The 13,123-nt window shown below is 52.8% G+C and overlaps 1 protein-coding gene across 2 annotated transcripts in view; it reads left to right on the top strand.

Annotated features, from left to right (window-relative positions):
* Positions 1 to 4,412: 4,412 nt before the first annotated feature.
* The window catches only part of LRRN2 (leucine rich repeat neuronal 2), a 61,254-nt gene continuing 52,543 nt past the window's right edge, over positions 4,413 to 13,123 (top strand). For both annotated transcript variants that reach the window (XM_070767778.1, XM_070767777.1), the window contains exon 1: positions 4,413 to 4,692. The gene's annotated coding sequence lies outside the window, so the exon portion shown is untranslated. The remainder of the gene's footprint in view (positions 4,693 to 13,123) is intronic.

The following is a 13,123-nucleotide window of genomic DNA, read 5'->3' as shown; positions in this document are numbered from 1 at the left end:
ATTTGGTTATCATATTGCCCAGTTTAGCTGTTTTATATTATATTATATACTCAAAGTCAATTTAACAAATACAGAGTGCAGGTGTATCATTTAAAGTTCATTAAATATGATGTTTATGGTGTTTATACGTATTCCTTTAAAAAGCTGGGCACCAGGACTTTGGTGAGGATTGTAATTTCCATCATCACATTGTTTCTGGGCAGAAACAGATTCAACCTACATCATTTTGCCTGCAATATCTTTTCTAGAAATATAACCCCAGATACATTTGCGGACTCCCTGCAGTTCCCTGAGTTCGGCCATCTGCAGTGTCCTCTTGCCTTTCTGGTGCTCTGTGCTCCAAGGGTGTGGATCCTGGGAGCTCCCTGAAGGCAGGGCCAGGGGAAGATCCAGTTTTTGTGGGGCCCTCTTAAGAAAAAGAACAAATACAAAATTAGCCCCAATGGTTTCATTTCTTTAGAACTAGAAAGATCACAACAATGTATGTGAACCTTGGAAATTCAGATCCCTTTCTTCTGATACCTCTTCATTCAGTTCACCAGAAATGCTTGGATAAAAATGCTTGCTGTTTGTAAACTGACCTCCCCTCCCCTCATCCCCTCAAGTGAACAACCATAAAGCTGAAACTTCATCAGCTTCATCGTGAATCTGCCTCTGGCAGGGACCCTGTGTTCTCTTTTCACTGGTGTTCCCCAACAGCCAGAACATAGGGCTCTGTACTTGCGGTGCCCAGGCAGAGAGAGATCAGAGAGTGATGGACACTCCAGGCCAGTGTCTCAAAGCAGAGTTCATCTGCCACTTGAATCGGAATCACCTAGAGAGTTTGCCAAACTGCAGATTCCAAGAACTAGAGGATCTAACTCTGGGGTAGGACCTGTGAGGCTGCATTTCTACACATGCTCTAGCTGACACTTAAGCCTGAGGACCACCGCTCTGGGGCCACAGTCTCTACTGAGTTGAGTCACTGGTGGGACAACAGTCCTCAACGACTCCAAGGGCCTCATTCAGGGCTTCCTGAGGTGGGGGCTGAGCAGAGGCTACAACAGTGGGGGTTTCATTGAAAGAGGTGGCACCACCCTCCAACCTCCCTTCTCTAACTTGGCTCACCGCCAGGCTCCAGGAGGATCCCTCCTCTTCTCACTGCCCCCCACCACACAAATAGCATGCTTCCAGCTCAGTCTCTGACCCCTACATTAAAGAGCCAAGTGGAGCTGAGCTGAGAATCATTTGTAGTGGTGTGTAGTCCCGGCATCCTTCTCCCAAGACACTCTGGGGTCACAGAGTTCCAGGCTGCTGGCAGTAGTGAGGCACAGCTAAGCCTAGAGATTAAATTTGGAGGGCAAAAGGTCATTAACCAGGCCATTAAATCTCCTGCGAAATTACCTAAGAGCTTCCAAAGGACTGAGTTGAGTGCCCATCTTTCCCCAGAAAAGTGTCTGGTTCAGAATGGAAACCATGGAAAACGAGTTGAGAGAGAGAGAGACGACCGTTTACTGAAATGTGCTATATGCCAGGTAACATGCTCACTGCCAGACACACGTATCCCCTCATCTTGAAGAGGCGGTGCAGGCTAGTGGTTCAGTGTTGGGACTCTATCATCAGATACCCTGAGTTCAGATCTCAGCTCTATTATGTACTGGTTACATAACTTTAAACCTCTTTTGTCTTCCTATCTCGAGTCCTAGGGTTGATGGAATTTTCAATGAGCTGAGGCATAAATATGCCTTACATGTAGTAGGTGTTCAAGAAGTATTAACTGCTATTACTTGAATTATTTTCATAGAAAAGAACTGGAACCCAGAGAAGTTAAAGCACTTTTCCCGAAGAAAGAGAAAGTGATGAGGAGAGTTTCAAACCTCAGGCTTTGAAACCAATGCTCAGCTCCATTGGATTGTAAGGAATCTGGAGTCAGCTCAAGAAGTCTCCCCTATCCTCTGCCCTGAGACAATACAATTCCCTATCCTTACCCAGCACACGTCTTACAGGTCTGCCACTTAGAAACAGCCAATTCGCAATGCTACTTGCTTTCACCCCACTTATTCTTTAATTATCAGTTATTGAGCATCTACTATAAGGCATTGCTTCCCTGGTAGCTCAGAGCTAAAGAATCTGCCTGCTAATGCAGGTGACTCAGGTTCGCTCCTCAATGAAACGGCAACCCACTCCAATATTCTTGCCTAGGAAATCCCATGGACAGAGGAGCCTGGCGGGCTATAGTCCATGGGGTCGCAAAAGAGTCAGATTTGACTTAGCAACTAAAGAACTGTGAGCCACTAGTCCTGACTCAGTGCTCCGTGGGAAGTCTCAGCCTCCAGAAGTCCCCATCTGGGTGGGGAGCTGAGACACACTACGAAGCATGGATGGGTGTTGAGGGGCTGGGGCCCTGGAGTGTCGCTCAGCTGGCAAAGAGCTGGTGACATTTCCTCCTTTTTAAGAGTAGCCTGAATACACTGACATTGTCCCTCAGGACGGTGAACTGACAAGGGACTCCAACACTCCTGCTCAAAAGCTTAGAGTCAAGTTTTGACTCCTTTCACTCACTCAGTCAGTGTCAGACTTCTACCAAATCTTACAGAGGCCTATTGCATTTACTCTCCAGTCTCACTGCTCCCCTCCCTTTTGCTCCACTAACAGCCTTCTCTCTAGCCTCCCATCTTCCAGCTTCTTTTATCCCCAATCACTTGTGTACTGGGCCAAGGCTAAACTGTTCAGCCTGGAAATTCATGCTCTTTGTTCTGCAGACCCAGTATGGTGTTACAGCAAGGGCACTGTGGTTCCAAGAAGAGGTTCAGATTCGGCCTATAGAACTTAAGCTCTCTGAGCCTCTATTCTGCTGTCTGTTAAAGGGAGGTGTAAGAGTCAACTCAGAGGATAAAATGAGCGGGGCGTGTGAAAACGCCTGGTATCCAGTAGTAGCTCCACAAACTCCCTCCCTTGCCCCCTGCCCTCCAAGCAACCCACTCCGCTCTGAGGTCTCCACTTGCCTGCATGTGCTGGCCCCTGTTTTCTGTCAGTTCCTCCATCTGGGCTCAGCCTGAAGCTCACCTCCTCCATAAAAGCTTTCCTGAATAACCTTAACCTGTAAGAGCCTTTTCTTTCTGTATTTCTATGGCACTTCCTTTGCCTTGAAATGTTTAAAATTGTTTCTTGTAGTTCCAACTTGTCCCTCTAAGCTCCTAGAGGCCATCATGCCCCACAGCAGGGGTGGAGAGCATGGCATGGGAGTGGGTTAGGAGGTACAATGGGAACTTAATACATGCTTACTGAATACAAGAAGGTGAGAACCCCCTCTGTGCATACAGGACATACAGACCTTCAGGCTGATTTGATTTGATAAAAGCCTCCAGGCACGGAGTTAGCACTGGCTGTGCCCTTGGAGAAGGCAGAGCGAAAAAGCTCTCTGAAGCTCACAGGAGGCATTGAGCTCAAGCCCTGGATGGAGGAAGGAAGACCGGATGCTGCTCCTGGCAGAACTCCCCATCCCTTGGGCTCCAGCCCACCTGCTTCTCTATGGTTGCTTCTGCAGGCTCTGGTGATGGATCTGAGCTTGTTTTGAGCGGTCCAGGTCAAAGGCCCCACTGAGGCATGGGACTCAAGCAGTTGGCCGCAGCAGGAGACACACTCCTAAGCTCTGACAGGGTGGTGACCCAGTCTTTGTAAACCACCACGTAGCAGCCGAGCACCACCTTCAGCGCCCTGCTCTCCTTTCCTACTGTTCACAACCCTCGGCCCGGAGAGGGGGCATTCGCCCAAGCCAAGCCCCTGAGTGGGCTTGCCAGTTCCTAACACCTATGGAGATGGACACCTTGCTAAAGACCAGGATGGAACCTTCCAGAAGGTCAGAGCTGCCGAGCTCACGGGGCCATGCTAGAAGGGTATGGAACTGGCGGGGGTGGAGTGTATATTGCACACTGTTCTTTAGGATAAGAGACGCCTGTGCCTGTGGACAAATTCTAACCCACTCTTTGCGTTCCTTAGTCCGCTGTTAACTTGGGGGGAAAGGGGTAACAGCACCGTGCAAGGCAAAAATGCTGTGCCTGTGAGTTGCACCTATCCTCTAGAAGCTGCTGGATTTCCCTTCTGTCTTCCTTTGCAAGGGAGTAAGAGGCAATATGAGAACGGCCCCTTTCCCCTCTCGGATCTCCCTTCTTCTTTCGGACCAGAGCTGCGTCTGAAGGCGCCAAGGGCTCCGCAGCCCCGGAGGCCCAGCCATAGCATCCGGCCCGGCCCCGCCTCCCGCGGGCTGTGTCGGGAGCGGGCCGCCGGCCACTCAGGAGTTAAAACGGCAGCGGGCCTGGAGGGAGGGGGCGGCGCGGCAGGCAGACGGCGAGGAGGCGCCCGGCGCGGGCTGGGGAGGCCGGGGCGCGGCGCAGCGGCGAGGAGAGGCCGGGCGGAGGGCGCGCGGAGGGGCGCGGGCGCCGCGGGGGCCTGCCGGCCGCACCCGCGAACGCGCGGAGGGCGGAGGAAGCGCCGCTCTCGGCCGCCGCCCTCCAGCCCGGCGCGCGGGCCCGGCGCGGGCGGGGAGCGGGTGCTTCTACCGGCGCCGTCACCCCGCTCTGCCCCGGGACCACTCCCAGGAAAACTCCGCGGCGGGGAGGCGCCCGCGACCCCGCCCCGGCCTGTGCGCGCGGCCTCCCTGAGCCCGGCCCGGGCGGGAGCCGAGCGGTGCGCGGGCAGCAGACGGCGCCCGGGGTGAGTGTGCGGTTCGCTGGTGGACCTCGGGGGCCGGGGGGCCCGCTGGGGAGCGGGGGCTTGGGCAGGGGGCAGCCGCGCGGGGGCAGGGAAGGAGGGCCGGAGACCGGAAAGGTTGCCGGCCGCGCGGGCTGGACCCGAGGAAGGGGCGTCCGAGCCTGAATGCACCCGGAGAGGTCCGAGCCGCCCCAGACTGTGGCTGGGCAGAGCGGGGGCCCCGAGATGTCGGGGGGCCGCGAGGTTAGGGGGGGGCGTGACGGGGGCGGACTCGCCAGGGAGGGCTCCGGAGCCTGCGGACTTGCCCTCCCTGGAGCTTGGGCGTCCAAGGTGGCCTTTGTGTCGGTCCGAAGTCTCTGGAGCCCGGAGCCCGGCTCCTCCCGGGCGGCCGGAGTCTGTGCGCGGCCTCTGCGCGGGGACCTGCGGCGTGGAGGAGGGGCCGGCTCGGGCCGCCGCGGCCGCCGGCCGACCGAGGGTGGGCCAGCCACAGGTGGTGCGTTCGTCCTGCGGGCGGAGGGCGGCGCGGGCTCCGGCTGCCCCGCCAGCGGGGCGCCGCCGGGTGGGGGGAAACTGAGCTCCGAGAAGCCCCGGAGGTGCGGGAGACTGGGACCTGGAGCGGGGGCCCGGGGGTGTTGCTGTGCCCCCCTTCTGGCCCTGCCCTTCCTCCCCCACCAAAGGAACAGGAAGGAAAATGTCAGCTGGGCTTTGTGCTCTGTTCTTCAGCCTGCCGCAGCTCCCATCTGTTGGAGCCAACGCAGCTTCTAATTGGGCAACCGGCAGGGTCGGGAGGGGGTGGGCTGGGCGCAGCGCTCGGTTGATAGAGATGGGCCGATTGGGCCCTCTTCTTGAAGACCCCAGAAGGTGGGTGGTAGAGGAAACAAACCCCCCTCCCCCAGGTCAGGGGGTAGAGGTGGCTCCCTGCCAGCTTGGCCATCATCATGGGAAGATCTGGGTCTTTCCATGCGCCCTGATAGCCGCAGGCTCCCCCTTCCCTGACGGCTTGGGATGGGCTCTGGCCCATGTCCTCTTCCTGAATGAGAAGGCACGGATCCCCTCCCACTGCCCACTGCTCCTTAAAGTTCCCTCCAACAAGAGCGCTGGGCATGGGGTGGGCAGGGTCGTGTACAGGGCACCGAGGCCCCCTTGCCTGTTGTTAGAAGAAAGTCACATGTGAGCGGCCTGACCCACTTTCCTGGCTGGCCAGGTGCCTTTGTGGGGAGAAGATGGAAAGAGAGACCAGCGAGGGGTCTGAGCCTTCTGGATACCTTTCCTTCCCCTGGGCTGGCTCACACTGAGTCTCCTTCCCATGGTGGCTGGGGAGGGGCCACCCTCTAGACCTAGGGTGAAACCTCATTGTTTGGAAAGGATGGAGCAAAACGCCTCAGGCTTCAGGATTGGGACCTGCCCAGGGTCTGGCAGACACCTGGCATCTAGGGGCACCCCCAAATCTACAGCCTCCCCCTGCACAGCCCAACCCAGAGGAGACGCTGAGTGGCAGGGGGAACTCAGAAGTCTCGCTAAGAGAATTCCACCCAGGCTGAGACAGCAGATTTCCTCTGGAACTCTCCACAGTTCCTACCCACTCCCCATCCTTATTTCCGGTGCCTCCCCCCCCACCGTGCTCCTCCTGTCGCTTCAGGAGTCTCTTCCTCTCCCCCTCACCAACAGTGTTCCCCTTCCTCTCTCACCCTCCTCCTCTCCCCAGACTTCTCCCTCCCTCCCTCCCTTCCAGGCCTGTCTGCACCTTTTCCCTTCTCTTCTGTAACCTGCAGCTTCAGCCACAAGCAGGGCGGCGCATGGACTCCTGGCTTCCGAGCCTCGGAATGGGGACACCTGCGCTGGTAGATTTGTTGCATCCCCTTTGCAGGGGCGGAGCCTGGGTGGCCGGCCTGGCAGCTGCATTTCCCTGGCATCACTCCTGTACCGGGGCATTTGCCCCTCCTACCCTCTCTCTCTTTTTAATTTGAAATGGGAAGGAAAATCCATTGTTTAAAAAAAAAAAAAAAGCATTCATTCAGCAATTTATTGAGCACCTACTCTGCTCAGCACTATCTTAGGAGCTGAGGATACAGCCATTACACCTTTATATCTCAGGGCTGAATTTGTATCTGGACCTCCCAGCTGATCAAGTCTCTGCCCACTAGGCTTTTTACCCATTACTTGTGTTGCTGGGGGAGGGGCGTGAACAGTCCTAGTAAATTGTCATCTTTATCATACTGAGTAACCTCTAATGTGACAGGCGCATCTCCTTACAATAAACCAGGTACTGCAAAGCTTACAGACCGAGGTCATCCTGTCCTTAAGACATTTTTGACCTCCAAGGATGGATCAGTTCATGTCTCATCGTTTATCTGGGACGGCTGAATAGAAAGCCGGTGCCTTAGATGGAGAAGGGAGAAAGAAGCATTTATTACTGAGTACCTACTAAGCATCAGTCTGTCAGGAACTTTACAAAAATTATCTGATTTGATCCTCCTAATAACCTTCTAAATTTTGGATTATCATCTGCTTTATAACTGAGGACTTGAGGACCGTAGAGGATAAGCCTCTTGTCCCGGGTCACAAAGGTCTCCGTTTTGAAATCACTGCATCTTTGCAGTGCGTTTGGCACCTGTGTTTGTGACATCTGGTAACTTATGCAGTTCTCTGAAGGTCACATTTTAACCAAACTTTTCAGAAGCATGCCTTGTCTCCTCCGAATATTAAGATATATAAAGATTTGCTGAATGGTTGCATGCATAAGCTTTCTCAAGGGATCAGGGAAGGCTTCCTGGAGGAGCTGGGACCCTGGGAGAAGAGACAGGGAGGGCAGTGGATCTTCCTGATCCAACACAGGTTTGTGACAAGCTACAGGCAGGCACACACACACAGCACGTACGCAGAGATCGCTGTTTTCATTCAGGGTCTGTGTGTAGGAGCTTGGTCCGTGGCCAGTCTAATGAATCAGTGTCACTGGTGTTCTCAGCTTCCTTGGAGAAGTCTGGATTCTAGAAAAGCTCTAAGGCAGAGAATGAGCGTGGAAGGCTTTCAAGCCTGCAAGAACTTTACGGAAGGACAGGGCCGATGGATGGAGGCTGAATGGGACAGGAAAGGGGGAGAGTGACCAAGGAACAGACAAAGGCAGGAGACATGCAGGAAAAGACACAGCTGGCAGGACAGACTGCAGGATATGGTGCACTTGCTAAGAGAGGGTGAAGAAGGATGCCTTTATCTGATACTTTCTGGAGGGGCTTGGTCTCTCTGTCCTACAGCTCAGAGGCTAGAACGTTCGCCACGTTAGCCGTATGCAGGCACACGCTTAGCCCATCTTTTCTAAGCACCTGCTGTGCGTTCAGCCCAGTGCTAGGTGCAAGGGATAGAAACACAGCAGGTGTTGCCCCTGCCTTCTAGGAGTTCTAAAGCCACATCACTGGGGCTTGAATCCAGGCCCCATCACTTCTAGCTGAGTGACTTTGGGCAGGTTTTCTAACATCTCTGTGCCTCAGTTTCCTCGTGTATGAATGGGATAATAGCAGTACCTACTTCATAGAATTGTGATGATTGAATGAGTTAATACATGTCCTGAGTTTAGAACAGTGCCTGGCACAGTAAGCGCCAGATAAATATTATTTTTAGCATTATTAAGTGGAGTAGTTATGTACTTGCAGTAACGAAACAAGTGCTATAATACAGGGCTTTCCTGGTGGTCCAGATGGTACAAGTGAAAGTCGCTCAAGTAGTATCCGACTCTTTGCAACCCCAGGGACTATACAGTCCCTGAAATTCTCCACGCCAGAATACTGGAGTAGGTAGCCATTCCCTTTTCCAGGGGATCTTCCCAACCCAGGGTAAAGAATCCGCCTAAAATGTAGGAGATCTGGGTTTGATCCCTGGTTGGGTAAGATGCCCTGGAGAAGGGAATGGCTACCTACTCGTGTTCTGGCCTGGGGAATCCCGTAGGCAGAGGAGCCTGGTGGGTACAGTCCACGGGGTCACAAAGAGTTGGATACGACTGAGCGACTAAGCACATACAGCAGTTAGTCTTACAGTAACAAGACAGGTGCTGTAATCCAGGGATCTCAGATAAAGAGGTGACTGTGTCTGTCTCCAGTTTACGAGACGGACCTTGGAGGCCATGATACTGGGGCACGGTTTGAAGAGGAGTCAGCCAGGCAGAGGCAGCGGGCCTGAAGGCCCCGGCGCTCAGGACTGCATGTGGAGGGGGCCGTGTTGCGTGCGTGCTGCCCTCTATGGAGGGCAGGAGCCCCTTGGACACATCCCACTGCAGCCTCTGCTTCCAGTGCTCAGAGCTGGGCTTCCGGTGGGGCTGGCAGGTCACCCAGAGCATCCCAACACGCGCCAGCCTCAAACAGTTGGCCTTTGGGCCGGGGACCTGGTGCACCCCTAAGATTGCTAGGATTGGTCTCGTGACCGTGGCATCTTAACTGCTCTAAGCCTTCGTCAAGCAGTCTCTGCTCCAAACCCAGAGCGGCCACAGGCCTTGTTCTCTGGCTTCCTGCTCTTCCCGGGGACCCAGGAGATGCCTTGGCCTGAGAGCCTGTCTTAGAAGGTGAGTTGAACCAGGCTTGGTTTAGAATTCAGTTTCTGTCTGTACATTTCTTCCACCCACACCTTCCCTGCTGCTGAATGTTTGATGGGCTTGAAGTTCCAGGATGAAGAGCAGACAGAGGGGTTCGTGGGGCGCTGACTGGTATTCAGCCTCCACCTCACACGTTGTGATGGCATTAATGATAGCAGCTGGCATTTATTGAGCACTAACTATGTGCCAGGCACAGTGCCGCGTGCTTTACCTACATTTTTCCATTAAGCCCTCAAAAAGTACCGCATTAGGTAGGTCCTCCTATTATCCCTAATTTAAACACCAGGAAACTGAGACTCAGGTTCAGTAACTTGCTCAAGGACGTGTCGCTAGAAAAAAACTGAGGGAGGCCTCAACATTCTCTCTGACTGCAGGGCTCCTGCTCCTTACGCCCCCAGAACCCAGTGTTCCTGGGCCTAGAGGTGCCCTGGTGGCATCCTGTCCATTCTCCCCACTCCTTCCTACAGTAAGCTGCTCCCCAAAAGAGGGAGATGGGAGGGAGGAAATCTGGGTGTACCTATGGCTGATTCTTATTGATGTATGACAGAAAACCACAAAATTATGCAAAGCAATTATCCTTCAATTTAAAAAGATTAAAAAAAAAGATGCCCCCCGAGTCCTGTCCAGGCTAGGGACTGCCTGCCCCACTTTAGGGATCCTCAAGGAGGGTCTCCCTTTTTTTCCCTCAGATGACAGCTCCTGGAGAACCAACATTTTTTCCTTCTGCTTCAGCTAAGTGCTTCAGGGGCCACATGGAGCCAGTGACCTCAGAGGAGCTACACCCTAAGAGTCAGTCCCTGGGGACCGACACAGTAGTGGGGCTGACGCAGAGGTGACTTCTGGGAGAGGTCTGCTCCCAGTGGCTCCAGGGAAGCAGAGTGCAGAGTCCAGACACGGCGGTGGGTGGGGGAAAGCTTGCGATTAGTGTTGCCAGTGGGGTGTCTCTACAAGGGAGACTCCTGTGTGTTGGGAAGAACAAGAACAAGCAAACATCGTTTTTGCAAATATCTTGCAAGGCAGAGCCTCCAGGAGCAAACATGTGGAAGAAGGGGCAGCGGTTGTTAGGCAGCCAGCATGGGTCCCCCAGGAAAAGCAGGTCTGTCTTCCCTCATCCCTACCAGAGTGGGAAGAAAAGGGGCAAGGAGAGAGGAAAGGCAGGGAAGGCCGTGTTCCTTTACACAGTGTTCTCAGAATGAGCATTGGAGGCAGGCGACGAAAGTGGCCTGGGAGGACAGGGGTGGTGATGCCCAGGAGATGGAGCGAACACAGGGGCAGCTGATGGGCAGGCTGCAAGCGTAAGCGCTGTGCGTGTGGAGGGGAGGGGCTTGACACTTGGCTCTGCCCGGTCCTCACCCTCACCCTCCGCCTTCTCCTTGGACAGCCCTCCCAATGAGATGAAGGTCACTGGGGCTCGCGCAGCTCCAGGCCTCCAAACAGAAGGTGCTTGCCCAGAGTTGGCCTGGGGTTGGCATTGTGGAACCCTTGGGCTTCCCTGATAGTTGGTAAAGAATCCGCCTGCAATGCAGGAGACCCCCGTTTGCTTCCTGGGTCAGGAAGATCTGCTGGAGAAGGGACAGGCTACCCACTCCAGTGTTCTTTGGCTTCCCTTGTGGCTCAGCTGATAACAAATCCGCCTACAATGCGGGAGGCCTGGGTTCGATCCCTAGGTTGGGAAGATCCCCTGGAGAAGGGAAAGGCTACCCACTCCAGTATTCTGGCCTAGAGAGTTCCATGGCCTATACAGTCCATGGGGTTGCAAAGAGTCGGACACGACTGAGAGCCTTTCACTTCACTTTCATCTAGGGAGAACCTACACCCTACAGAATTTCCTGTCCATTGTCCTGCTCTGAGCACAGCTGTGCCTCGGCCATCTCAGACCAGGGTGGTGCTGGGTGTCTTCATTCAGCAAGTATTTATGAAGCACCTGTGTCAGACACTGGGTACAAATAACTGAGCAACCAGAGATCATCACCCTTACAGAGTTTATACTTTATTGTCTGAAGTGAAAGTGAAGTTGCTCAGTCGTGTCCGACTCTTTGAGACCCCATGGACTGTAGCCTACCAGGCTCCTCCCTCCATGGGATTCTCCAGGCAAGAGTACTGGAGTGGGTTGCCATTTTCCTTCTCCAGGGGATCTTCCCGACCCAGGGATCGAACCTGGGTCTCCCACATTCCAGGCAGGTGCTTTAACCTCTAAGCCACCAGGGAAGCCGTTATTGTCTGAGGATACAGTAAATAAATAATACAGTCGACCCTGAACCACACAGGTTTTAACTGCATTTTTTTTTCCCCAATAGTAAATACTGAAGCACTCCATTACCCCTAACATGCTTGGCTGAATCTGTGGATACAGAACTGCAAAATAGAGGGTTGATTATAAATTAAACTCAGATTTTCAACTGTGCAGAGAGAGGGTCAGTGCCCCAAACCCCACATCGTTCAGTAGTCAGCTATGTATTATTAGGTTGGTGCAAAAGTCATTGCAGTTTTACACTGTCGAACTTTGCCTATTGATATTGGAATATATTCTTAAATAAATGTGGTTATGTTATACATCATTTTAACGTGCATTTCTCACTTTATGGTTTTTTGCTAATGACTTATTACTTGCTGTTTGTTTTATATTTATTTTAGACTAGGGAAATGATGTTAGACAAAAAGCAAATTTGAGCGATTTTCTTGAGTTCAAAATGGGTCATAAAGCAGCAGAGACAACTCAGAGTATTAACAGTGCATTTGGCCCAGAAACTGCGAATGGACCTACAGTGCAGTGGTGGTTCAGAAAGATTTACAAAGGAGATGGGGGCCTTGGAGATGAGGAGCACAGTGGCCGGCCATTGGAAGTTGGCAAGAACCAACTGAGAGGATCATCAAAGCTGGTCCTCTTAAAACTGCACGAGAAGTTGCCGAAGAATTCAGTATCGACCATTCTGTGGTCATTTGACATCTGAATCAAATTGGAAAGGTGAAAAAACTCAATAAGCGGGTGCCTCATGAGCTGACCTTGAATCAAAAAAATTGTCATTTTGAAGTGTCATCATCTCTTATTCTACACAATAACAACAAACGAGTTCTCAATTGTATTGTGACATATTACAAAAAGTGGATTTTATATGACAACCGGCAACAACCAGCTCAGTGGTTGGAATAAGAAGCTCCAGAGGACTTCCCAGAGCCAAACTTGCCCCCCACAAAGGTCATGGTCATTGTTGGGTGGTCAGCTGCCAGGCCAATGCAGCTTTCTGAATCCCGGTGAACATCTGAGAAGTATGCCCAGCTAACCCATGAGATTCTCCATAAACTGCAACGCCTGCAGCTGGCACTGGTCACCAGAAAGGGCTCAGTTCTTCTCCACAACAAGTCCCGACCCCACATCGCAAAATCAGGGCTTCAAAAGTTGAACGAATTGGGCTACGAAGTTTTTCCTCATCCGCCATATTCACCTGACCTTTCCCCAACCCACTTCTTCAAGCACCTTGACAACTTTTTGCAGGGAAAACACTTAAACGACCAGCAGGAGGCAGAAAAAGCTTTCCAAGAGCTGGTTGAATCCCAAAGCATGAATTTTTATGCCATAGGAATAAGCAAACATTTCTCATTGGCAAAACTGTGTTGATTATAATGGTTCCTACTTTGATTAATAAAGATGTGTTTGACCCTGTTGTTGTTCAGTCACTAAGTTGTGTCTGACTCTTTGCAACCCCATGGACTGCAGCACACCAGGCTTCCCTGTCCTTCACTATCTCCCGGAGTTTGCTCAAACTCAAGTCCATTGAGTCGGTGATGCCATCCAACCACCTCATCCTCTGTCACGCTCTTCTCCTCCCGCCTTCCATCTTTCCCAGCATCAGGGTC

Source organism: Bos indicus, chromosome 16 (assembly GCF_029378745.1).
Source record: "Bos indicus isolate NIAB-ARS_2022 breed Sahiwal x Tharparkar chromosome 16, NIAB-ARS_B.indTharparkar_mat_pri_1.0, whole genome shotgun sequence".
Taxonomy (NCBI): Eukaryota; Metazoa; Chordata; class Mammalia; order Artiodactyla; family Bovidae; genus Bos; species Bos indicus.
This window is presented reverse-complemented; position numbering and strand designations above follow the sequence as displayed.